Source organism: Phyllobates terribilis, unplaced genomic scaffold (genome assembly GCF_046119375.1).
Source record: "Phyllobates terribilis strain yellow unplaced genomic scaffold, ASM4611937v1 Scaffold_8__6_contigs__length_399053987, whole genome shotgun sequence".
In the NCBI taxonomy this organism is placed as follows: domain Eukaryota; kingdom Metazoa; phylum Chordata; class Amphibia; order Anura; family Dendrobatidae; genus Phyllobates; species Phyllobates terribilis.
The window spans coordinates 107,547,467-107,573,826 of record NW_027362768.1 but is presented as its reverse complement, the minus strand read 5'-3'; the positions used below and the strand labels follow the sequence as shown (position 1 = coordinate 107,573,826).

Genomic DNA, 26,360 nt, shown 5'->3' with positions numbered 1-26,360 from the left:
ATACCTCATGTACGCTCCGCCAATGAGACTCCAGATCCGGTGAATAAATCAAAATGTCATCCAAATACACAACCACATTTTTGCCGATCAAAGGTCTAAGGATGTCATTAATAAGATTCTGAAAAAATGCTGGAGCATTGGTAAGACCAAAAGGCATAACCAGGTTCTCAAAATGACCCACAGGTGTTATGTTCTGCTACCAAAGCTAAGGAAAGAGAGGAGATCTGTCCCTACTATAGGACTCAGCTGAATCCCTACGATGTAACAGGGAACCTGATCCTGCGATCAGACCTGCTAAAGTCCTAATCTAGTCTGTACGGAGACCTATAGATGTGGGGAGGGAATCCCTACAAGTACTAAGGACTGGGAGGAATATGGGACACCTCCTAACAGAAATAGTAGCAGATAGACGAACAAACAAAATAGATAGAACATAGAGGTCCGTAGACCAAGCAAACTAACAGAGTTAGATACAGAGCACAGGCTAGCTAGAAAGTAGATATACAATGAAATCCAGCAAAGCCAGAAGGGCGGAGCAGGATTAAATAGGCCAACAAGGTCATGTGACCAGCAAAGGAAAAAAAACCTAACAGCAAGGTTCTAACAGTACCCCCCCCTTCTAAGAGGATCCTCCGGATCCCCTAGGACCAGGCTTATCAGGAAATCTCCTGTGAAACGCTCTGATAAGTCTGGACGCGGAAACATCATCTGACCTCACCCAAGAGTTATCCTCGGGTCCGAAACCTTTCCAGGCCACAAGATACTGCAAACTACCTCTATACCGTCTAGAGTCAAGGATGCGAGAAATTTCATATTCCCCGTCCTCCACCACCGGAGGAACAGAGGCAGAGGCGTCACCATCCGACACAACAGCTTTTTTTAACAGAGAGACATGAAAGACCGGATTAATTCTCCAGGAGGTAGGAACCTCCAACCTAACAGCAGATTGGTTGACAACCTGAAGCACCTTAAAGGGCCCTACAAACTTGGGACCCAATTTCTTAGAAGGAATCCTCAACCGCAGATTCCTAGAGGACAACCAAACCATGTCACCAACAGCGAACAAAACCTCCTGTCGTTTCCTATCAAAGTAGTCTTTAGATTTTCTGTTGGCCTCCTGAAGATTACCACGCACATCCGTCCAAACTCTTTCCAAATCACCGGAAAAATTCTCCTCCTCAGGCACGGCAGATCCCAACTTGGAGAACGACCCAAACGACGGATGTCTCCCAGAACAACAAAAAAAAGGCGAACAACTAGCAGAAGAAGATGTATGATTGTTCAGAGCAAATTCGGCAAGTGGCAGAAACTCAGACCACCCCTCTTGATTGTCTGCCACAAAACAACGCAAGAACTGCTCAACATCCTGGTTTTTCCTTTCTGTCTGGCCATTAGATTCAGGATGATATCCGGACGAAAACGACAAATGAATTCCCAACCTGTCACAAAAGGCACGCCAAAAACGAGCCACGAACTGAGGACCCCTATCAGAAACAATGTCAGTAGGAACGCCATGAAGTCTGACAATTTCCTTGACAAAGGCCTTAGCGAGAGTTTTAGCGCAGGGCAGTTTGACGAAGGGAACCAAGTGACACATCTTGCTAAAACGGTCCACGACCACCCAGATGACAGTAAAACCCTCAGAGGGGGGAAGGTCAGTTATAAAGTCCATAGCCAAATGTGTCCAAGGAGCACTGGGGACCTCCAAAGGACAAAGCAACCCCGCAGCAGGAGTATGTGAGGACTTAGATCTAGCACATATAGTACATTGGCGCACCCACTTAATGACTTCCTTCTGCCATCCAGGCCACCAAAAACTGCGACCCACCAGTCTCTTGGTCTCAGAGATTCCGGGATGACCTGCCAACCGAGATTCGTGACACTCAACAAACAAATCTCTCCTAAAGGTCCCAGGCACAAACAACCTCCCATGAGGAGTGTTAGATGGGGCATTCTCCTGAGCTTTAAGAATCTCATCTTCCAAAACGGAGTCTAAAGCAGCTATCACAACACCTTCTTGTAAAATGTTCTCCTCTTTCTCACCACCGACTATGGGAGAAAAACTGCGAGACAAGGCATCCGCCTTAACATTCTTAGTACCAGGGATGTAAGTAACGGAGAAATTAAACCGCGAGAAAAACAGTGCCCACCTAGCCTGACGGGCATTCAGGCGCTTGGCAGCATCAAGATATATCAGATTTTTATGATCCGTAAGAACCTGAACGGGAAATTCCGCACCTTCCAAGAAGTGGCGCCAGTGTTCAAATGCGAGTTTAATAGCCAATAATTCCCGATTACCAATATCGTAATTCAGTTCAGTCTCCGAAAAAATTTTTGAAAAAAAGGCACAGGGATGTAATCCATCCCCGTTATCCTGAGACAATACTGCGCCAACCCCCACAGAGGAAGCATCAACCTCAACCAAAAACGGCCTAGTAACATCAGGCTGCATAAGGATGGGAGCAGAGGTGAACCTCTCCTTGAGATACACAAAAGCTTCAATGGCCTCAGAAGACCACTGAACCGCATCAGCACCTTTCCTGGTGAGATCAGTCAGAGGTTTGACAATACTAGAAAAATTTTCTATGAATTTTCTATAGTAATTGGCGAAACCCAAAAACCTCTGTATCGATTTCAAACCAATAGGCCTAGGCCATTCCTGCACAGCCTGAACCTTAACCGGATCCATCTCAAAACCTTTGCTGGAGATAATGTAGCCCAAAAAACTAATTCTCTGTACAGCGAACTCACATTTCTCCAGCTTAGCAAAAAGCGAATTGTCCATTAATAACTGTAATACCTCACGCACGCTCCGCCAATGAGACTCCAGATCTGGCGAATAAATCAAAATGTCATCCAAATACACAACCACATTTTTACCGATCAAAGGTCTAAGGATGTCATTAATCAGATTCTGAAAAAATGCAGGAGCATTAGTAAGACCAAAAGGCATAACCAGATTCTCAAAATGACCCACAGGAGTGTTAAAAGCAGTCTTCCATTCATCACCCTCCTTCATGCGCAACAGATTGTATGCCCCCTTAAGGTCAATTTTAGAGAACCACTTGGCCCCCAATAACTGGTTAAACAGATCAGGAATCAATGGCAGTGGGTAAGGATTGCGTACCGTAATTTTGTTAATCTCACGAAAATCCAGACAAGGACGTAAACCGCCGTCCTTTTTTTTTACAAAAAAAAATCCAACCGCCACAGGAGACTTAGAGGGCCTAATGTGACCGGCGGCCAAGCTTGTCTGTATGTATTCCTCCAAAGCCTTCCTCTCAGGAATAGTAAGGTTAAATAAACGACTCTTAGGAAGAGTCGCTCCAGGGACAAATTCAATAGAACAATCATAGTCTCTATGGGGAGGCAAAACCTGCGATTCCTTCTCAGAAAAAACTCTCCAAAAATCCTGAATAGGAACAGGCAATTCTCCCCTATCCAAAGCTGCAATACGCCCGTTACAACACTTGTCATAACATTTATGGCTCCAGGATTTAATTTCACTGGTAGACCAATCAAGTACAGGATTGTGAAATTTTAACCAGGGCAAACCCAATATTACTGGAGAAGGCAAGTTATTCAACACTACCAAATCCAATTTCTCATGGTGAACACCATTAATAGTGAGAGGAAATTCACTGACCTTGAGAGTAATATTCTTCAAAGGGGAGCCATCCACAGAAACCACAGCAATGGGGGATGATAAAGGTTCAGGTTTTAAATTGAGTTTTTCCACGAATCCCCCATCAATTACATTCAGTGTAGACCCGCAATCAACAAACACCCGAAATTCCATCAATTTTTCCTGAGCAATCGTGGAAGCAGCTAAAAATATACCCTTGGAATTTAAACAGGCAATACGGGCGTGACTGACCATTTTTTTTTTCTTTCTTCATACGAAGCTCACAGCCTTTAATCAAATGACCAGATTTTCCGCAATAGAAACACAAGCCTTCCGAAAAACGACGGTCTTTTTCTTGAGAGCGAGGTGCCACCGATCCAATCTCCATCGGTTCACCACTGTTAATACACACATTATCATAACCAGAAACTGACATAGCAGAGGATTTGCTCTCATTAACCCTAGCACGCAGTCTTCTATCCACCCGTATAGCTAATTGCATAGCCTGTTGCAAATCCTCAGGTGTAGGATAAGCAATTAGCAGGTCTTTAACCCTTTCACTGAGCCCAGCAAGAAATAGACTTTTCAGAGCAGAATCGTTCCACCCTGTTTGAGTGGACCAACGACGAAAATGTGTACAATATTTTTCCACATTACCCGATCCTTGTTTTAAACGTCTCAACTCAGTCTCAGCTGATGCGACACGGTCAGGATCATCATATAATAGTCCCAAAGCAGAAAAAAAAACTATCCACTGATCTGAAGCATGAATCACTAGGTTGCAAAGAAAAGGCCCACTCCTGAGGCTCTTTGCGCAAAAGTGACATTATGAACCCTACGCGCTGGGATTCATCCCCAGAGGACTTAGGTCTCAAACGAAAATACAATAAGCAAGCATTTTTAAATGAAAAAAATTCTCGGTGTTCACCAAAAAATAAATCCGGCAAACATACCTTAGGCTCCAAGAAATGTGCTCCAGGACAGTTACTCACGTGCTGACGGAGCTCGGCCACCTCCAGAGAGAGTCCCTGCAGGCGATGAGCCAAATCCTGAACCGACACCATGATGGAACAGAAAAATCTTTCCTTAGAGAATTTGCTGGCTGGACTTACTGTTATGTTCTGCTACCAAAGCTAAGGAAAGAGAGGAGATCTGTCCCTACTATAGGACTCAGCTGAATCCCTACGATGTAACAGGGAACCTGATCCTGCGATCAGACCTGCTAAAGTCCTAATCTAGTCTGTACGGAGACCTATAGATGTGGGGAGGGAATCCCTACAAGTACTAAGGACTGGGAGGAATATGGGACACCTCCTAACAGAAATAGTAGCAGACAGACGAACAAACAAAATAGATAGAACATAGAGGTCCGTAGACCAAGCAAACTAACAGAGTTAGATACAGAGCACAGGCTAGCTAGAAAGTAGATATACAATGAAGTCCAGCAAAGCCAGAAGGGCGGAGCAGGATTAAATAGGCCAACAAGGTCATGTGACCAGCAAAGGAAAAAAAACCTAACAGCAAGGTTCTAACAACAGGAGTGTTAAAAGCAGTCTTCCATTCATCACCCTCCTTCATGCGCAACAAATTGTATGCCCCCCGGAGATCAATTTTAGAGAACCACTTGGCCCCCACTAACTGGTTAAACAAATCAGGAATCAATGGCAGTGGGTAAGGATTGCGTACAGTAATTTTATTAATCTCACGAAAATCCAGACAAGGACGTAAACCGCCGTCCTTTTTTTTTAACAAAAAAAAATCCAACAGCCACAGGAGACTTGGAAGGCCTAATGCGACCGGCAGCCAAGCTTGTCTGTATGTATTCCTCCAAAGCCTTTCTCTCAGGAATAGTAAGATTAAATAAACGACTTTTAGGAAGAGTCGCTCCAGGGAAAAATTCAATGGTACAATCATAGTCTCTATGGGGAGGCAAAATTTGTGACTCCTCCTCAGAAAAAACTCTCCAAAAATCCTGAATAGGTACAGGTAATTCCCCTTTTTCCACCGCAGCAATAGGTCTGTTACAACACTTGTCATAACACTTAGGGCTCCAGGACTTAATTTCATTGGTAGACCAATCCAGTACAGGATTGTGCAATTTTAACCAGGGTAACCCCAAAATTACTGGAGAAGGCAAATTATTTAATACCACCAAATCAAAATTTTCTTGGTGAATACCATTAATAATGAGGGGAAATTCACAGACCTTGTGAGTAACACTCTTCAAGGGGGAGCCATCGACACACCACAGCAATAGGGGATGACAAAGGTTTGGGTTTTAATGTAAGTTTTTCCAAGAATCCCCCATCAATCACATTCAGAGTAGAACCACAATCCACAAATATCCGAAATTCAATTAATTCTTCCTGAGCAGCAGTAGTAGCAGAAAGAAATACCCCCTTAGTATTGAAACAGGCAATAAGGGCGTAACTGACCTTTTTTTTTTCTTTGTTCATACGAAGCACACAGTTCTTAATAAAATGGTCAGATTTCCCGCAATAAAAGCACAAACCTTCAGAAGATCTGCGGTCTTTTTCCTGAGAGCGGGGTGCCTTCGCCCCAATCTCCATCGGCTCTCCAATGTCAGTACAGACCCTCTCAAGACTCGGAGCTGACATGGCAGAGGATTTACTCTCATTAACCCTTGCACGCAGTCTCCTGTCCACCCGTATAGCTAATTGCATTGCCTCCTGCAAGTTTCCAGGTGTGGGATAAGCAATCAGCAAATCCTTAACCCTTTCACCTAGCCCCGCAAAAAACAAACTTTTCAAAGCTGAATCGTTCCACCCCACCTGGGCAGACCACCGACGGAAGTGAGAACAATATTTTTCCACATTACCTGATCCCTGCCTCAAACGTCTCAATTCAGTCTCAGCTGATGAGACACGATCAGGATCATCATACAACAAACCCAAAGCAGAAAAAAAACTATCCACTGATCTAAAGCATGGATCACTAGGTTGGAGAGAAAAAGCCCATCCCTGAGGTTCTTTGCGCAAAAGTGACATTATGAACCCTATGCGCTGTGATTCATCACCAGAGGATCTGGGTCTCAAATGAAAGTACAACAAACAAGCATTTTTAAAGGAAAAAAATTCTTCTTGATCACCAAAAAATAAATCAGGCAAACGTACCTTTGGCTCCACAAAATGTGCTCCAGAACAGCTACTCACGTGTTGTTGGAGCTCGGCCACCTCCAGAGAGAGTCCCTGCAGGCGTTGAGCCAAATCCTGAACCGACACCATGATGGAAACTGGAAGTCTTTCCTTAGAGATATTTTGGGGCTGGAATTACTGTTATGATCTGCTACAAGCACTAAAGAAAGAAAGGAGATATGTCCCTACAATAGAACTAAGCTAGATCCCTACGATGTAACGGGGAACCTGATCCTGCGATCCCTAGGGATCTGCTACAAGCACTAAGGAAAGAAAAGAGATATGTCCCTACAATAGAACTAAGCTAGATCCCTACGATGTAACGGGGAACCTGATCCTGCGATCCCTAGGGATCCCTACAAGAACTAGGGACTGGGATAAAGTTGGACACCTCCTAGCAGAAATTGTAGCAGTAAAAGACAAACACACAACATAGAACATAAAGGTCCGAAGACCTAGCTAAACTGACTGAGAAAGGTTACAAAGCACCTGGCTAACTTAAGAGTAGAAATTACAATGAAGTCCAGCAAGGCCAGGAGGGCGGAGCAGGATTAAATAGGCAAAAAAGGTCGTGTGACCAGCAAGATAGGTTTTTTCTAACAGGAGAGTTCTAACAGTTATATTTTCGTTTGAGACCAAGATCCTCTGGGAATGAATCACAGCGCATTGGTTTTATTATGTCACTTTTGCGCAAAGAACCACCGGGTTGGGCCTTTTCTCTCCAGCCTAATGATCCGTGTTTAAGTTCTTTTTTCTGCTATGGGGCCATTATATGATGATCCTGATCGAATGTTATCTGCTGAATCAGAACTTAGACGTTTGAATCAGGGGTCAGATGATGTTGAAAATTATTGCACACACTTCAGGAGATGGGCCTCAGAAGTTAAATGGAATGATTCTGCGCTGAGATGTTTATTTCTTGCTGGTCTGAGTGAAAGGGTTAAGGATTTGCTAATTGCATTCCCTGCACCTGAGACTCTGCAGGAAGCTATGCAGTTAGCTGTTTGTGTGGACAGGAGACTGAGGTCCAGGGTGAATGATGTAAAAACTCCTGTAACGTCAGGTCCTAGTTCCCAGAAATTCTGCTCTGACAGTGAAGAACCAATGGAGGTGGGGGCAATGTCACTCCGCTCTCAGGAAAGAGACCGAAGATTCGCCAAGGGTTTATGTCTTTATTGTAGTAAAGCTGATCATTTGATTAAGTATTGTGAGCATCGTTTAAGTAAAGAAAAAAAAAAGGTCAGTTACGCCCGTATAGCTTGTTTACGCTCTGCAGGAGTATTTCTTTCTGGGAGTACTACTCTGCAGGGAGATTTGATTGAATTTCAGGTATTTGTGGATTGTGGTTCAACACTTAATGTGATTGATAAAGGGTTTTTGGAAAACCTTAAATTGAAATCCAAGCCTTTGTCATCACCTATTTCTGTGGTTGCAATTGATAACACTCCTTTGAAATGTGTTACTCACAAGACTGCTGCATTTCCTCTCACTATCAATGGAGTTCACCAAGAAATTTTGGACTTGGTTGTTTTAGATAATTTGCCCTCTCCAGTTGTTCAAGGATTGCCTTGGTTAAAACTGCACAATCCTTTATTGGACTGGTCTACTAATGTGATTAAGTCTTGGAGTCCGAAGTGCTATGATAAATGTTGTAATGGTCGCATTGCAGCTGTGGAAAAAGGGGAATTACCTGTACCTATTCAGGATTTTTAGAGGGTTTTTCGGAGGAGGAGTCGCAAGTTTTACCTCCTCATAGGGATTATGATTGCGCCATTGAATTTATTCCGGGTGCTACTCTTCCCAAAAGTCGCTTGTTTAATCTGACTATCCCAGAAAGAAAGGCCTTGGAGGAGTACATACAGACTAGCCTGGCTGCTGGTCACATTAGACCTTCTAAGTCGCCTGTGGCAGTTGGATTCTTCTTTGTTAAAAAAAAGGATGGCGGTTTACGTCCATGTCTGGATTTTCGTGAAATTAATAAGATTACCGTACGCAATTCCTACCCATTGCCGTTAATTCCTGACTTGTTTAACCAGTTAGTGGGAGCCAAGTGGTTCTCCAAAATTGATCTCCGGGGGGCATACAATTTGTTACGAGTGAAGGAGGGTGATGAATGGAAAACTGCTTTTAACACTCCGGTAGGTCATTTTGAGAATCTGGTGATGCCTTTTGGTCTTACCAATGCACCTGCATTTTTTCAGAACCTTATTAATGATATCCTGAGACCTTTGATTGGTAAGAATGTGGTTGTGTATTTGGATGACACTTTGATTTATTCGCCAGATCTGGAGTCCCATTGGCAGAGTGTACGTGAAGTTTTGCAGTTATTGAGTGATAATTCACTCTTTGCTAAGCTGGAGAAATGTGAGTTCGCTGTGCAGAAAATTAGTTTTTTAGGCTACATTGTCTCCAGCGAGGGCTTTGAGATGGACCCTGTGAAGGTTCAGGCTGTGCAGGAATGGCCTAGGCCTATTGGTTTAAAATCTATACAGAGATTTTTGGGTTTTGCCAATTATTACAGGAAATTCATTAAGAATTTTTCTGTAATTGTTAAACCTCTAACCGATCTCACCAAGAAAGGTGCGAATATGGCCCAGTGGACTACTGAGGCCATTGAAGCGTTTGAGTATCTCAAAGAGAGGTTCAGTTCTGCCCCTATCCTTATGCAGCCTGATGAGACCAAGCCTTTTTTGGTCAAGGTCGATGCTTCATCGGTGGGGGTCGGAGCAGTTTTGTCTCAGGAGATCAAGGGCGGAGTGCATCCTTGTGCCTTCTTTTCAAGGAAATTTTCGGAAACCGAACTGAATTATGATGTTGGAAATCGGGAGTTGCTGGCTATTAAACTTGCGTTTGAACATTGGCGTCATTTTTTGGAAGGCGCTAGATTTCCTATTCAGGTTTTCACAGATCATAAGAATTTGATCTATCTGGATGCTGCCAAGCGCTTGAATGCCATCAAGCTAGGTGGGCACTTTTTTTCTCGGTTTCATTTTTCTGTTACCTATATCCCTGGTACTAAGAATGTTAAAGCCGATGCTTTATCTCGCAGCTTTTCTCCTACGGTCGGTGCCGAGGAGGAGGAGGAGAGCATTTTATAGAAAGGAGTTGTGGTGGCGGCATTGAACTCCGTTTTGGAGAATGGGATTCTGAAAGCTCAAGATAATGCTCCATCTAACACTCCCCATGGGAGGTTGTTCGTGCCTAGAGCCTTTAGAAGAGATTTGTTTGTGGAGTGTCATGAGTCTCAGTTGACAGGTCATCCAGGAATTTCGGAAACTAAGAGACTTATCAGTCGCAGTTTTTGGTGGCCTGGATGGCAGAAGGAAGTCATCAAGTGGGTGCGTCAATGTACGGTGTGTGCTAGGTCAAAGGCTTCACATACTCCTGCTGCGGGGTTGCTTTGCCCTCTGAAAGTTCCTAGTGCGCCTTGGACGCAACTCACAATGGATTTTATTACTGATATTCCTTTGTCCGAGGGTTTTACTGTCATCTGGGTGGTCGTGGACCGTTTTAGTAAGATGTGTCACTCGGTTCCGTTCATCAAGTTGCCCTGCGCCAATACACTCGCTAAGGCGTTTGTTAAGGAGATTGTCAAACTCCATGGCGTTCCCACAGATACTGTTTCTGATAGATGACCTCAGTTTGTGGCTCACTTTTGGCATGCTTTTTGTGACAGGTTGGGAGTCCATTTGTCATTTTCGTCTGGTTATCATCCTGAGTCTAATGGACAGACTGAAAGAAAGAACCAGGATGTTGAACAGTTTTTGCGTTGTTTTGTGGCAGACAATCAAGAGGTGTGGTCTGAGTTTCTGCCTCTAGCAAAATTTGCTCTTAACAATCATACATCCTCCTCTGCTGGGTGTTCTCCTTTTTTTTGTTGTACTGGGAGACATCAGTCTTTTGGTTCGTTCTCCAAATTAGGGTCGGTGGTGCCGGAGGAGGAGAATTTTTCGGGTGATTTGGAGAGAGTTTGGACTAATGTACATTGCAACCTTCAAGAGGCTAACAAGAAGTCCAAGAAGTATTTTGACAGGCAACGTAAAGAGGTTTTGTTTACTGTGGGTGACATGGTTTGGTTGTCCTCGAAGAACCTGCGGTTGAGGATTCCCTCTAAAAAACTGGGTCCTAAGTTTGTGGGTCCATTTAAAGTTCTTCAGGTTGTTAACCCGTCTGCTGTTAGGTTGGATGTTCCTACTTCCTGGAAGATTAATCCTGTGTTTCATGTTTCCTTGTTGAAAAAGGCTGACATATCTGATAGGGACGTCACTGTCACAGTTCCTCCTGTGGTGGAAGACGGCGAATATGAAATTTCGCGTATCTTGAATTCTAGATGGCATAGAGGGAGATTACAGTATCTTGTCTCCTGGAATGGTTTCGGTCCCGAAGACAACTTCTGGGTAAGGATGGATGATGTCTCTGCTCCTAGGCTTGTTAAAGCTATCCACAGGAGGTGTCCGGATAGGCCTGGGCCTGGAGGATCCGGAGGATCCTCATAAAAGAGGGGGTACTGTTAGAACCCTCCTGTTAGTTTTTTCTATCTTGTGTTTTGCGGTCACGTGACCATCTGCCTATATATTCCAGCTCCGCCCTTCTGGCTTTGATGGACTTCAGTGTTTGACTGTTCTGCTAGCCTGGTGCTTCGGTGCCTATCTCTGTCAGTTTGCTTGGTCCTCTGGGACCTCTAGTACTTTTTGTCAGTTTGTCTTTTGTGTTCTACAGCTATTTCTGTTTAGGAGGTGTCCCATTTTTGTCCCAGTCCTTAGTTCTTTTAGGGACCCTTCCCTTTATTCTATAGGTCTTCGTTCAGACTAGCCGAGGACGAAGGCGGGTCTGTTCACTAGGAACAGGCAGCCCGCTACATCGTAGGGATTCAGCTTAGTCTTACTGTAGGGACAGCTTTCCCCTACCTTTCCTTAGTTCTTGTTGCAGATCATAACAGCTTGATGTCCTCATAGCTCAGGGTGGTCACACTGGGCAGATACCCAAAGGTTTCCAGGGCCTTACCCCTAAGCGAGGGGTTAAGAACGAACCCACTGGTCCTCAGGCAGATGGTACTGACGGCAGTTTTTTTCAAATGCCAGCAAGAAAGTGTCCAAGTCCCCTCCTTTGTCCAGCAGGGAGAAGTCCTCCGCCTGCAGCTTCGGAACTCAGATCTCAGGGGACTCACAACTGGCTGGGCCCTGCAGCTGGAGCCGAAGCATATTTTCCTTATGCTCGCGCTCCCGTTGACGTTCTGCTGCGGCTGTGAGGGTCTCATAGGTGGCCTTATCTCCAGCCATGAGACGGGCCAGGGCAGCTTGCACAAGGTCACCCAAGACTGCCTGTCTGGGGGATGGGTAGGTGGTGGGTGGCCGACTGCGGGACCAACCGCTAGCGACTCTCTCCCTGGGATGCCTGGGCGGGACTCTCCTCCTTCTGGAGCGACATCGACTTCCACCTCCTCCCTACCATCTTGAGCATTGGGCATCTCCTTGATTCTGGTCCTGGTGCCACTGGCCATCCTTGCAATCTATGGTCACTGACAAGGAATTGCAACCTGATGCACCCACACACCTTACAGTATTTGAACTCTCACTGTCTAGTGCTGAGCTGATCTTAAGACCCCAGCAGCAAAAGCTACTACTGGCAGTCCTTAGTGTCTGTGAGGATGCGTTCCACACTCACACACACTATTATCTCGATCCCACACCGTTTGCTACCAATGTGAAGGAATGGCAACAGGGAGACCCCGCAGAATCCCACTGCTGCCACCAATGTGAAGAAATGGCAACAGGGAGACCCCGCAGAATCTCGCTCTTGCCACCACTTGTGATGGATCCACACCCTGCCACCCGCCTGATGTCACAATTACGTACAGACCTGCCCTCTGCACCTACGTGACGTTCTGCACCCCCCTCGAGGACGCATAAGGTCAGATTGGTACCATTCTGCACAGACACCGCCTGTCCACACGGGTACGGGAAGGCGCCAGAGAGTGAGAAGAGGAGGCCCACTCAGTCACTGACGTGACACCACACTTGCTCACTCCCCACACCCCTGACAGCCTGAGAGGCTATTTCACTAGCTCCACTAGCTCTATTTGATAGAGTTTCTATTTGATATAACAGAATTATATCACGCTAGAAACAAGCCCGGTAGCGCGTTCGTTGGACCGAACAATGGACGTAAGTTTCGTGGATCGAGATAAAAGAACAGCCCAGGGTTAAATTGTATATTTAATCGCTATAAGGGCACACTAAACAGTGCACTATATACATAAGGGTTATACATACACAGTGGTCAGAGTTGCAAACACAAAAGTATGGGTACAAAAGATATAAAGCAGTTATTACAAGTAATTTACCAGTTAGATGGAAAGGCCTGGCTTTCGGGGGAAGGGCTGCCACATGGGAGGTTTGTGGGCCTTCTCTTTGTTGTTGCAGGACTTTTCCCACACAACTTGACGTCCCGACCTCCCCAGGAAAAAGACGATGGGGCCAGGGCTCCTGGCGTTCTTAACCCCTCTGGCTCACTCCCACTCCTACCTCCTGCTGCGCCCAAATCTCCTCCCCTGGTCTCTCTTAGCTAAGAAACTCCCAAAACTAAAATGGACCATACGTCCTTACTGGACGGTCCTAGGGAGCCGGTTCAGGTGTCATCGGATCCCGCCGGGCCCCTGCTATGCATGGATACTAGTGATGAGCGAGCCCTAAAATGCTCGGGTACTCGTTGCTCGGGTCGAGCAAATTGGAATACTCGGGTGCTCGACCCCAGCAACGAGCCCAATGTAAGTCTATGGGAAACCCGAGCATTTTTCAGGCGGCTCAGTTAAGCATTAAGCATGTTATCTTCAGCACAGCCTGTTGCCGCTTGGCCAAGGCATTGCAGCAGTGCTGTGAGCAAGGGAATGATGTGGTCATTTCGGAGATGGAGGAGGAGGTGCAGGAGCTGAACAATGTGATGACATTGAGGTTAATTTGGTGACGCTGTTTTTTATACTAAAGAAAGATCCTATTGTTTTGGGGTTTTTTACGTTATTTTTTAAGACAAATGCATTCACCGGGAAATGTCATTTTAACATTTTACAACCTTATCTGGCAATGTGGTGTGTGACACATCATCAGACACATCCTGTTTTATTTATGATGGAGGGACTCTGAAAGTCATTAAGCCTATTTTTATAGGGCCATCAGACGGCCCTTACTATTCTTAAAAGGCCGGCAGTCAGCCCTCGCTATTGTTAGAGAGCCATCAGCAGGCTATGCTTTGTTGTTCCCATTATTAACAAGTGGGTCTCCTATACTGTTATTGCGTATCAAGTGACTGCAAGGGCTGCCAAAAATTTGGACGCAACCCAATACCCCTTTGAAGAGACATAGAGGAGGGTCTCAGTAAAAAAAAATGTTCCCATTATAAAGGAGCGGTTCTCCTATAGTGGTAATGCCCATGCTGTGACTACAAGTGCTGACAAAATTTGGTAAAAACCCCACTAAGAATTTAAAGACACATAGAGCAGGGCCACAGTAACAACAAATTCACATTAGAAAGGAGAGAGTCTGCTATACAGTTATAGGGTATGCAGTGAGTCCAAAGGCTGACCAATTTTAGGAAAAACCCCACTAAGAATTTAAAGACACATAGAGCAGGGCCACAGTAACGACAAATTCCCATTAGAAAGGAAGGAGTCTCCCATAGTGTTGGCCTATGCAGTGAATGCAAGGGCTGCCAAAAATTTGGAGGCACTTCAATGCCCCTTGGAAGAGACATGGAGGAGGGCCTCATAAAAAAATGTTCCCATTAGAAAGGAGCGGGCCTCCTATACTTGTAAAGCCCATGCACTAAGTGTATGGGCTGACAAACATTTACCCCTGGGGGGTATACATGAACATACTGTATAAAAAAAATTTTTTTTTACGGGCATCATAAACACCCTTTAAAAAAATGATGTGGGTGTTGCATCACGGACCACGGTCACCCTGGTGATATAGTGGTGGAGGTTGAGGAGATGGAGGAGGACAAGAGGAAATAGCCAAAATCAGGAAGCGTATACCATGTCTGGGTGTGAAAAGGTGCATGGGAATACACCTCCCAAGAAAAGACACTGGATTTGAGTTTATGTTACGTTGCTATCATTCGGTGGTGTTGAGAAGTCTGGCCCAATCCAGCCCTTGTTCATTTTTATAAGAGTCAGCCTGTCAGCATTTTCAGTTGACAGGCGGATGCGCTTATCAGTTATAATTCCACCAGCGGAACTAAAAACCCGCTCTGATAAAACGCTGGCAGCAGGGCAGGCCAGGACCTCCAAGGCATAGAGAGCCAGTTCATTCCACGTGTCCAGCTTGGATACCCAAGAATTATAAGGCACAGAGGAATCACGGAGGATGTTGGTACGGTCGGCAAGGTACTCCCTCAGCATCTTCCAAAACTTTGCACTCCTTGTGAGAGTACCCCGCGCCTCAGGGCCTGTGCGATGGGAGCGTCTGAGAAAACTCTCCCAGAACTTTGACAGTGTTCCCCTGCCTCTGCTGGATTGGAGTTGTGTCTCTCTCGCCTGTACTCCTTGGTTGTCCAACGAAGTGTGCCCTCTACCGCCAGCGTTTTCAGATGGGAATTTTTTTAATAGTTCCGCAACAAGGGCTTTCTGGTACAGTCCCATTTTTGTAGACCAGTCCGCCTCAGGAATAAGAGATATAAAGTTCTACTTGTAGCATGGGTCTAGAAGTGTCACCAACCAGTAATGACTATCACCCAACATTTTGAGAACGCGAGGGTCATGGGAAAGGCAGCATAACATAAACTCAGCCATGCGTGCCAGACTACTAACAGGCAATACTTCCGTGTCCTCACCAAGAGGATGACTGACCATGCTCTCCTCGTCCTCCTCCTTCTCCTCTCTGTCCTCTGGCCATCCACGCTGAACAGACCGTATGACAGCTGTGCAGGTAGTACCAGCTATAGTGCATGAAACTAGCTCCTGTCCCTCCTCCTCCTCCTCTTCCTCATTGTCACCCAATCCATGTTGGGATGAGATAAGGCTTGGCTGTGTGTAATCACCCTGTATGGTTCCTTGCTCCATCTCATCGTGCTCCGTCTGCAATGCATCCTCTTTGATTGTGAGCAGAGAGCGTTTCAGAAGACAGAAGCGGGATGGTGATGCTAATTATGGAGTCATCGCCGCTCACCATCTTGGTGGAGTCCTCAAAGTTTTGGAGGATGGTACATATGTCTGACATCCATGTCCACTCCTGAGGTCTTATGTGTGGAGTCTGAACTGAATACCGATGACCTTATTGATGTTGGTACTCAACAACTGACCTCTTCTTCTCACAAATCCTTCCCAACATCTGCAGTGTAGAGTTCCAACGCGTGGGGACATCACACACCAGTCTGTGAGCCGGAAGCTGCAAATGCTACTGAAACACAGCAAGAGCAGCGGAAGCTGTAGCTGCCTTTCTAAAATGGGCACACAGGCGGCGTACTTTAACAAGCAGATCCGGCAGCTCCGGGTAGGATTTGAGAAACCGCTGAACCATGAGGTTAAGTACATGGGCCAGGCATGGTACGTGTGTGAGCTCGTCTCGCCTCAGAACCACCACCAGGTCCTGGCCATTGTCACACACAACCATGCCTGGCTGTAAGTTCAGCGGTGTGAGCCACAGATCTGCCTGCTCTTTCAGAGCTGTCCACAACTCTTCAGCATTGTGCGGTTTGTCACCTAAGCATATTGGCTTCAGCACAGCCTGTTGCTGCTTGGCCGAGGCAGTGCTGCAGTGCTTCCAGCTTGTGACTGATGTGGTCATTTCGGAGACGGAGGCTGAAGAGGAGGAGGAAGCTGAGGAGGATGAGGTGCAGGAGCTGTAGACCGTGGGAGCAACCCTGATTGACCTAGGGCCCGCAATCCTTGGCGTCGGGAGGACGTGTTCCATCCCAAGGTCCGACCGGGTCCTGGCTTCCACTATGTTTACCCAGTGTGCCGTCAGCGAGATGTACCGTCCCTTCCCACAAGCACTTGTCCATGTGTCCGTGGTTAGGTGGACTTTCCCGGTAACTGCGTTGCTGAGGGCACGGCTAATGTTTTGGGACACATACTTGTGTAATGCGGGGACTGCACACTGGGAGAAATAGTGACGGCTGGTGACCGAGTACCGAGGGACGGCCGCCGCCATCAGGTTGCGGAATGCTTCCATCTCCACGAGCCTAAAAGGCAACATTTCGATGGCAAGCAGTTGTGAAATGTGAGAATTTAGTAGTGTGGCCTGTGGGGTGTTGGCTGCATATTTGCGCTTGCGTTCCAAGGACAGGGGTATGGACAACTGAACGCTGCACTGGGACAAGGACATGGACGTGCTTCCAGATGCTGCTACTTGAGAGTGCGCAACGACAGGTGCAGGGAAGGAGGCATCTTTGCATGCACCATGGACAGGGGATTGGCTTGCATGCACAACAGTGGAAGAAGCAATGGTGCCACCTGCAGACACTGTTCCTGTACCCTGGGGTTCGGCCCACAAAGTCGGGTGCTTTGCTGCCATGTGCCTGATCATGCTGGTGGTGGTCAGGCTGGTCGTTTTGCCACCCCTGCTGATGCTGGCCTGGCAGGTGGTGCAAATGGCCTTTTTGGGGTTATCGGCAGAGTCTTTAAAAAACAACCAGACTCGGGAAGACCTAACAGTTGTACTGGCAACTTCCTTCGTGTTGGTGTTAAGGGAAACAGTTGCCTGCCTTCTGTCTGCGGCCACCACACTGCTTCTTCCTGCCTGTTGGGGTGCTCTGCCTCCCTCCCGCTGTGTACTGCTGTTCTCACTCTGCATGTCCTCCTGCCAGGTTGGGTCAGTTAGTATATCATCCACCACCTCGTCTTCCACTTCCGCACCCTGGTCCTCCTCCTGACTTTCTGGCAATTGTGTCTCATCATCGTCCACCTCTTGTGAGACTTTCCCACCGTCGCCTTCGTGTGACCGTGGCTGCTCAAATATTTGGGCATCGCTACACGCGATCTCCTCTTGCACCGCTTCAAGTGGACCGGGCGAGAGGCCCGAATCTATAAATGGAAAAGTGAACAGCTCTTCGGAGTGTCCAAGTGTGGGATCAGTTGTCTCTGAGCACTCGGCATGGTGGGAGGAAGGAGGATCAGGGTGAGGAATATGCGGTCCAGACTCACGGCTACTGAGACTTGACCATGTGGAAGACAGGGTGGTGGTGCCTAAGTGACTGGAAGCATGATCCGCTATCCAAACAGCAACCTTTTGACACTGCTCTGGGTTCAATAGTGGTGTGCTGCGGTCCCCTAGAAATTGGGACAGGAAGGTCAGGCGAGAAGATGTGGGTGTTTGTTGTGGCACAATTTCAGCTTGCCCACAGCATTGTCCTCAGCCTCTGCATGCACCATTACCATCACGTCCAGTTCCCCGTCCCTTGCCACGTGCCTTGCCCATTTTAAATGGAGGACAGTATCTTCCATGCTCACTACAAATGACTGAGTTTGGAGCAAACTTATATGTGATCCGTGTGACGGAGAAAACAGAGTTTTAAATACCTGGCCTGTGTAGCGTTGGCGTCCCTGCCTCCTGCTAGGCAGGGACGCCGTTCCCCTCCGCTCCGTGCCCGGCGTCTTCCTCCTGCTCTGCTGGCAGCGCGCGCTGCTTCCCGGCCATTGTGTTTAGGGCGCAAGCGCGCGCGCTCCCCCTCTCTTAAAGGGGCCGCGCGCGCCGTCCTAAGGAGTCCCCGGCCAATGGCCGGAGGATCTCACCATATATAAGGCACCTCCTCCAAAATGGAGGTGCCCGAGCAATGTTGTTGCAAAGCCTATCAACTCTGCTTCAGCCCTCAGGTCCCGTTACCAGATACCTGCCAGTTACCTGCCAGATTCCTGCTTGATACCTGCCTGATACCTGTCTATCTGCTTGCATTTCTGCGGTCCGACAGTCTGCCTACCAGCACCTGCCAGTCTGTCTATGGATCAGTCTGCACGCTCACCTGGGAGCGCCCACCTGCTACCTGCCTGCTAGCCTACCTGGAGGCTCTGCCGTCACTTGTCGTGACCACCTGCCAGCCAGCCGTGAGACTCTTACCCGCTCACCTGGGAGCGCTCACATGCTACCCGCCTGCTAGCCTACCTGTAGGCTTAGCCGTCACTTGCTGTGACCACCTGCCTGTCCAGAGACTCTTGCCCGCTCACCTGGGAGCACCCTCCTGCTACCTGCCTGCTAGCCTACCTGGAGGCTCCGCTGTCACTTGCCGTGACCACCCGCCTGTCAAGAGACTGTTCCCGTCACTTGCCGTGTCTACCTTCCCGCCTTCCCTGGGAGCCACCTGCCTCCTTACAAAGACTGCCCCTTTGTATAATAGCTCAGAGGTTCCACCTCCCAGACCCGTTACAGCCTGTAGGTAAGTAGATTGAACAGCAAACTGCTGTGAATTGCTTCACTGACACACTGAAAGAAATTTTTAATGGAGGCCAGAAATGGCAGTATTTTCTGACAATGTATATGTGATCCGTTTGACGGATAGCTGGATTTCTAGCGCTGTAATATGGCAAGGACCTGGCTGTATTCTGCAGTGCCAACAAGCAAATGGCGCAGAAAAACGGTGTTCTCTGGATTGCTCTTTAAGCAAATAATGAGGATAAAGATCCAAAAAAAAAGTATTCCTGGCCCCTGAGACCTGGGCCTTTGTATAGAAATATCTAACAGCAGCAGAAGGCAGAATTGGAATGGAGCCTCTTGCGCTATATGCACTGCAGTCTGCTATATACACTGCCTGCCTGCCTATATACACTGCCTGCCTGATATCTCTGCAGATGGATTAGTTAGTCCTCAAAAGGACTGTTTGTTAAGATGGATATGTGTAATGTACGGTTTTTCTCCCTACACTACCTAATACACAAGCAAATCTCTCCCTGACACAGCAGCACCTCTCCCTACTCTGGAGTGACTGTGACAAGCACAGCGGCGCCAGGTCTGATATAGACCTGATGACGCTGTTTGGCCAGCCAATCACTGTAATGCCCACAACCAACATGGCTACGGCATTACAGTGAGTGGCAGGCAATCCCTGCATGTTGATTGACACTCTAAAGAGCACCAAACATGCAGGGAGGGGACCCGAGCTCCTGCCGAGCAACCCCGGAAATACTCGGCGAGCGCCGAGCATCTCGAGCAGTGAGATGCTCAGGCGAGTAGCGAGCATGCTCGCTCATCACTAGTGGATACCAAACACCGGGATCAAAGGGGCCGGCCCCTTCAAGGCAGTGCAGGGTATCTCCTTATTCGTAGGCACTGGAATGTGCTGAGAGCTAGGGCGATATTCTCCATTATCCCAGGTTCCCAAAAATCGGGTTGGTTGATCCCTGAGAGATATCGTATTCCCATAACTCGGTGTTGAGTTATAGCTTCTCAAATAAAGGGACACATGGCTGGGCTGCAGCAGCTGTACAGCTGCTGGTGGGGGATTTTGTCACTCACGGCCTGTCAGCCCCCTCCTTTGCAAGCTGCAGTGCCGAATTACACTGTACATACATAGTTTTTAAAGCCGAATAAAGACTTGCGTCCATCAAGTTCGACCTATTAGTTCTGTAACTGCTAATGTTGATCCAGAGGAGGGCAAAAACCTCAAATGATTTAGCCAATCTTCACCTGAGGAAAAATTCCCTCCCGACTCTGAAACCAGCAGTCAGAATAAATCCCTGTATCAACCTACTATTTTATTTTATTTTTAAGTATACGCTGAAATCTGCCTGGTATCTAGAAATGCATCCAGTCCCCGCTTGAACTGGTGTAGTGAATCTGACATTACCGTCTCCTCACTCAGTGAATTCCATATTCTCACTGCTCTTACCGTAAAGAACCCCTTCCTATGCTGGTGCTGAAACCTTTTCTCTTCCAGTCTTAGCGAATGCCCTCTTGTTACCGTAATATCCCTCCTTTTGAACAAATCCCGGGCAAGATCTCTATACTGTCCCCTAACATATTTGTACACATTTATTATGTCCCCCCATGGAGAGCTCTATAAAACCTGCCACGTAGTGCACAGTGATGGTCATGGGATTGTCTTGAATATTCTTCACAAGTGGCACATTGGATCTTTAAGTATCATTTTTATTGTGGGTCAAGCACCTACACAGCCAGGGGCATAATGCTCGCGGTCGCAGAGATGGAAACTGCGACATGGCCCGTGGGTGTGAGAAGCCCACCAACGCCAGAACAAACTTCATCGGGATGTGGGTCCTTGGACGCACATTCAACTAAAGTAAATTGCAGCGCAGGGGTCCGTGCTCGGCAATATTCACTGCTGGCCAATCGGAAGCCAGCAGGTGACATCAATGTGCACAGGACTGGGGGCAGATGACGTCATTCGCTCCGTGACTTGCATGTTGAAGTCAGCTGCTGGCTTCAGAAGAGGAAGCTGCACGGATGGGGAGCAGAATCTTTTTTTTTTTCTACGCATTAAAGAACAACGGCAGAATAGGGGACATATACCAGGATGGGGGATAAATATACCAGGAAGGTGCCCAGGGTAAGGAACATATATACCAGGATGGGGATATATATACCAGGATATATAAACCTGGATAAGGGACATATATACCAGGATGGGGAACATATATACCAGGATGGGCCCAGGATAGAGAAGATATATATAAGGATGGGGAAGATATATACCAGTATGGGAAAGATATATAAGAGGATGGGGAACATATATAACAGGATAGGAACCAGGATGGGGAACATATATACCAGGATTGAGGATAGATATATATATATACCAGCATATGGCCAGGATGAAAGACATATACAGTACAGACCAAAAGTTTGGACACACCTTCTCATTTAAAGATTTTTCTGTGTTTCCATGACTTTGAAAATTGAACATTCACACTGAAGATATCAAAACTATGAATTAACACATGTGGAATTATATACTTAACAAAAAAGTGTGAAACAACTGAAAATATGTCTTATATTCTAGGTTCTTCAAAGTAGCCACCTTTTGCTTTGATGACTGCTTTGCACACTCTTGGCATTCTCTTTTTTCAGTTGTTTCACACTTTTTTGTTAAGTATATAATTCCACATGTGTTAATTCATAGTTTTGATGCCTTCAGTGTGAATGTACAATTTTCAAAGTCATGAAAATACAGAAAGATCTTTAAATGAGAAGGTGTGTCCAAACTTTTGGTCTGTACTGTATACCAGGATGGGGCACATACACTACCGTTCAAAAGTTTGGGGTCATTTAGAAATTTCACTATTTTTGAAAGAAAAGCACATTTCTTTTCAATGAAGCTAACATTAAATGAATCAGAAACACTCTATACATTGTTAATGTGGTAAATGACTATTCTAGCTGCAAACGTCTTGTTTTTATTGCAATATCTACATAGGTGTATAGAGGCCCATTTCCAACAACCACCACTCCAGTGTTTTAATGGTACATTGTGTTTGCTAACTGTGTAAGAAGGCTAATGGATGTTTAGAATACCCTAGAAAACCCTTGCACAAGTATGTTAGCCCAGCTGAAAAAGGTTTGGCTGATTTGACAAGCTATAAAATTGACCTACCTTTGAGCTAGTTGAGAATCTGGAGCATTATATTTGTTTATTCTATGAAAGTCTCAAAATGGCCAGAAAAAGAGAACTTTCATGTGAAACTCGACAGTCTATTCTTGTTTTTAGAAATGAAGGCTATTCCATGTGAGAAGTTGCCAAGAAACTGAAGATTTCCTACAATGGTGTGTACTACTCCCTTCAGAGGAGAGCACAAACGGGCTCTAACCAGAGTAGAAAGAGAAGTGGGAGGCCCCGCTGCACAACTGAGCAACAAGTACATTAGAGTCTCTAGTTTGAGAAATCGACACCTCACAGCTCTTCAACTGGCAGCTTCATTAAATAGTACATGCAAAACGCCAGTATCAACATCTACAGTGAAGAGGCGACTCTGGGATGCTGGCCTTCAGGGCAAAGTGACAATGAAAAAGCCATATCTGAGACTGACTAATAAAAGGAATGTTACACTCGCGCCCGGATTGACTGGCGTGAGTATGGTTAGTGATCCGACTGGATCATGAACCGAGGAGTGCATGGAGGGGCGTGACCAAGTATCATCTCGGTTCGACCAAGGTCGCACGGCGGCTCAGTCGACTCCGTGAACCAGGGAGGAACCGAGCAGAGGGAACAGGTGCTACTCCAGGTCAGACCCCGGTCACAGCTGTTGACCCACACCGGGGAATGCAGGAAAGGGCAGGCACAGCTGGTATGCAGACAGGTGGGTACTGGCAGGCACGGCTGGTATGCAGACAGGCGGGTACTGGCAGGCACGGCTGGTATGCAGACAGGCGGGTACTGGCAGGCACGGCTGGTATGCAGACAGGCGGGTACTGGCAGGTATGATTGCAAGCTGGATAGGGACCAGTACAGACTGGGAAACAGGAACAGAGCCGCGGGTGCGGTGGACTAGCAGAGCAGTACCACAGGCGCGGAGGACAAGCGGGGCAGAACAGAGCGAAACCGCAGGTGCGGTGGACAAGCAGAGCAGAGCAAAATCACAAATGCGGTGAACAAGCAGAGAAGAAAAACCGCAGGTGCGGTGGACAAGCAGAGCGGAGCGAAACCGCAGGTGCGGTGGACAAGCAGAGCGGAGCAAAACCGCAGGTGCGGTGGACAAGCAGAGCGGAGCAAAACCGCAGGTGCAGTGGACAAGCAGAGCGGAGCAAAACCGCAGGTGCGGTGGACAAGCAGAGCGGAGCAAAACCGCAGGTGCGGTGGACAAGCAGAGCGGAGCAAAACCGCAGGTGCGGTGGACAAGCAGAGCGGAGCAAAACCGCAGGTGCGGTGGACAAGCAGAGCAGAGCAAAGCGAAACCGCAGGTGCGGTGGACAAGCAGAGCAGAGCGAAACCGCAGATGCGGTGGACAAGCAGAGCAGAAGAGAGCAGAAGGTGCAGGCAGACAGGACAGGGCTCTGTTTACATGGAACAGACTGGAAAATAGAAGAAGAAAGTTAGAGCACAGGAGGTAGATACGGAGGCAGGGAAACAGGACAAGCAGAAACAGATACACACAAGGTACTTACTATGAAGTAGCGAGTGGACACAAAACTCACAAACAGAAGTACAGAGACAACGAGTTGGAGTTAGGTGCAGGTTCAGACACTGCAGGAAAAGGGAAGGTTCAGACAGAGACAAACAGGTAACGGGCTAGGACACAGTTCAGACAGGAACTGAACCAGGAACAAGATACAGGAACGAGCCTGGGAACTCAGCCCCCAGGGTGGCGGAAACAGACTAGAAGTCACAGATACAGGTAACAGGCCTGGGTATACAGCCCCCAGGGTGGAGGAAACAAACAAGATACAGGACAGTACCTGGCAACTCCGTTGCACAGAACACACTGTAAGAAAGTGTTGCTCAGGCACCTCCTACTGGGGGGAGGGGGTTTAAGTATCCAATGACTCACAGCAATAGGCTGGGGAGGCATTAGGACTGTGCACACAGTAACTATAAGAATCAGGCAGTAACCGCGCCACCGCCCTAGGCAATCAGACAAGAAACACAGCAGGTACTGGAGCAAAGTGTGCAACCTGAACTGATAGGTAAGATGGTGGTCTTGCATGGTGGGAGGTGGTAAGCCATGCCGGCACGCCGCCAGGGATGTTACAAGTAAAAGATTAATATGGGCAAAAGAACACAGACATTGGACAGAGGAAGATTGGAAAAAAGTTTTGTGGACAGACGAATCAAAGTTTAAGCTGTTTGGATCACACAGAAGAACATTTCTGAGATGCAGAACAACTGAAAAGTTGCTGGAAGAGTGCCTGACGCCATCTGTCAAGCATGGTGGAGGTAATGTGATGGTCTGGGGTTGCTTTGGTGCTGGTAAAGTGGGAGATTTGAACAAGGTAAATGGGATTTTGAATAAGGAAGGCTATCACTCCATTTTGCAATGCCATGCCATACTCTGTGGACAGCGCTTGGTTGGAGCCAATTTCATCCTACAACAGGACAAAGACCCAAATCACACCTCCAAATTATGCATGAACTATTTAGGGAAGAAGCAAGCAGCTGGTATTCTATCTGTAATGGTTCTCAACCCCATTGAGCTGTTGTGGGAGTAGCTTGACCGTATGGTACGTAAAAAGTGCCCATCAAGCCAATCCAACTTGTGGGAGGGGCTTCAGGAAGCATGGGTGAAATTTCTCAAGATTACCTCAGCAAATTAACAGCTAGAATGGCAAAGGTCTGCAATGCTGTAATTGCTGCAAAGGGAACATTCTGTGACGAAAACAAAGTTTGAAGGAGAAAATTATTCTTTCAAATAAAAATCATTATTTCTAACCTTGTCAATGTCTGGACTATATTTTCTAATCATTTTGCAACTCATTTGATAAATAGAAGTATGAGTTTTCATGGAAAACACAAAATTGTCTGGGTGACCCCAAACTTTACTACATAATGGGGAAGTGGGTGCAAGTCATATTTCCTTCTAGGATTTAGAATGCTACAAGGGCCCATACATCTGACCAACATGCGGGGTTGGGGGGTGTAGGTGTGTGTGGCAAAGGACGGGGGAGGCCAGATCCAAATTTTGCACCGGGCCCTTCGGACTCTAGTTTCACCACGTACACAGCCATACCACTACATTCATATGTAAAAATGTGCTTAATGGTTCCTTTTAAACATTAATGTGTCCATATTTATGTACTAATTATTTTTTAATAAACAGTTATCTTCCTAGCTATTGAAACTACATTTTTATGGAGGGCTCAATATCCCCAGCAACTTATGTTTTCTCTGAACACTGAAGTGTTTAAGAATAAGACATCGCTTTCTGTAATATGGGAGTTTGTCTATATACCATGCCACCCATGGCTCAGGTAGCATGAAAAGGCTCCCATTAAGGGGGATAGCTCAGTTCATTAACATTTATCACCTACCCCTTTGAATAGGTGGTAAATGTACGATCATTGGGGATTCCACTACTGGGACCCCCACAAATCATGATAACAGAGGTCTTATTTTCCCTATTTAATGGTCATCCCTGTGCACTCTCAATTCAGTAATACAATATGAAATAAAATTTTTAAAAAAATCAATAAAGAACAAAACACAACAACAACATAGTGACCTAAAATCCACATAGTGTTAAAAGACGGACATTCAATGTAAGGTCTATTTAAACTTCTTTTTCCCATATCTTTCAAAATCCTCACACCCAGCTTAATTACCTTGTGGTCTTTGGTCAGAATACTAGGCATATACACCCATTTACTTTACCTAACTACATATGGGATATAATAAATTCTATTAATTAAAACAAGCTGGTACATGTACAGTACAGACCAAAAGTTTGGACACACCTTCTAATTTAAAGATTTTTCTGTATTTTCATGACTATGAAAATTGTACAGTCACACTGAAGGCATCAAAACTATGAATTAACATTCCATCTGGTTTGCGTTTAGTTGGACCATCATTTATTTTTCAACAGGACAATGACCCCAAACACACCTCCAGGCTGTGTAAGGGCTATTTGACCAAGAAGGAGAGTGATGGGGGGCTACGCCAGATGACCTGGCCTCCACAGTCACCAGACCTGAACCCAATCGAGATGG

At 46.6% G+C, this 26,360-nt stretch overlaps 1 protein-coding gene across 1 annotated transcript in view; it reads right to left on the bottom strand.

Moving 5' to 3' along the window:
- The window catches only part of EPHX4 (epoxide hydrolase 4), a 123,151-nt gene that overhangs the window by 38,793 nt on the left and 57,998 nt on the right, over window positions 1-26,360 (bottom strand). The window lies entirely within an intron of this gene.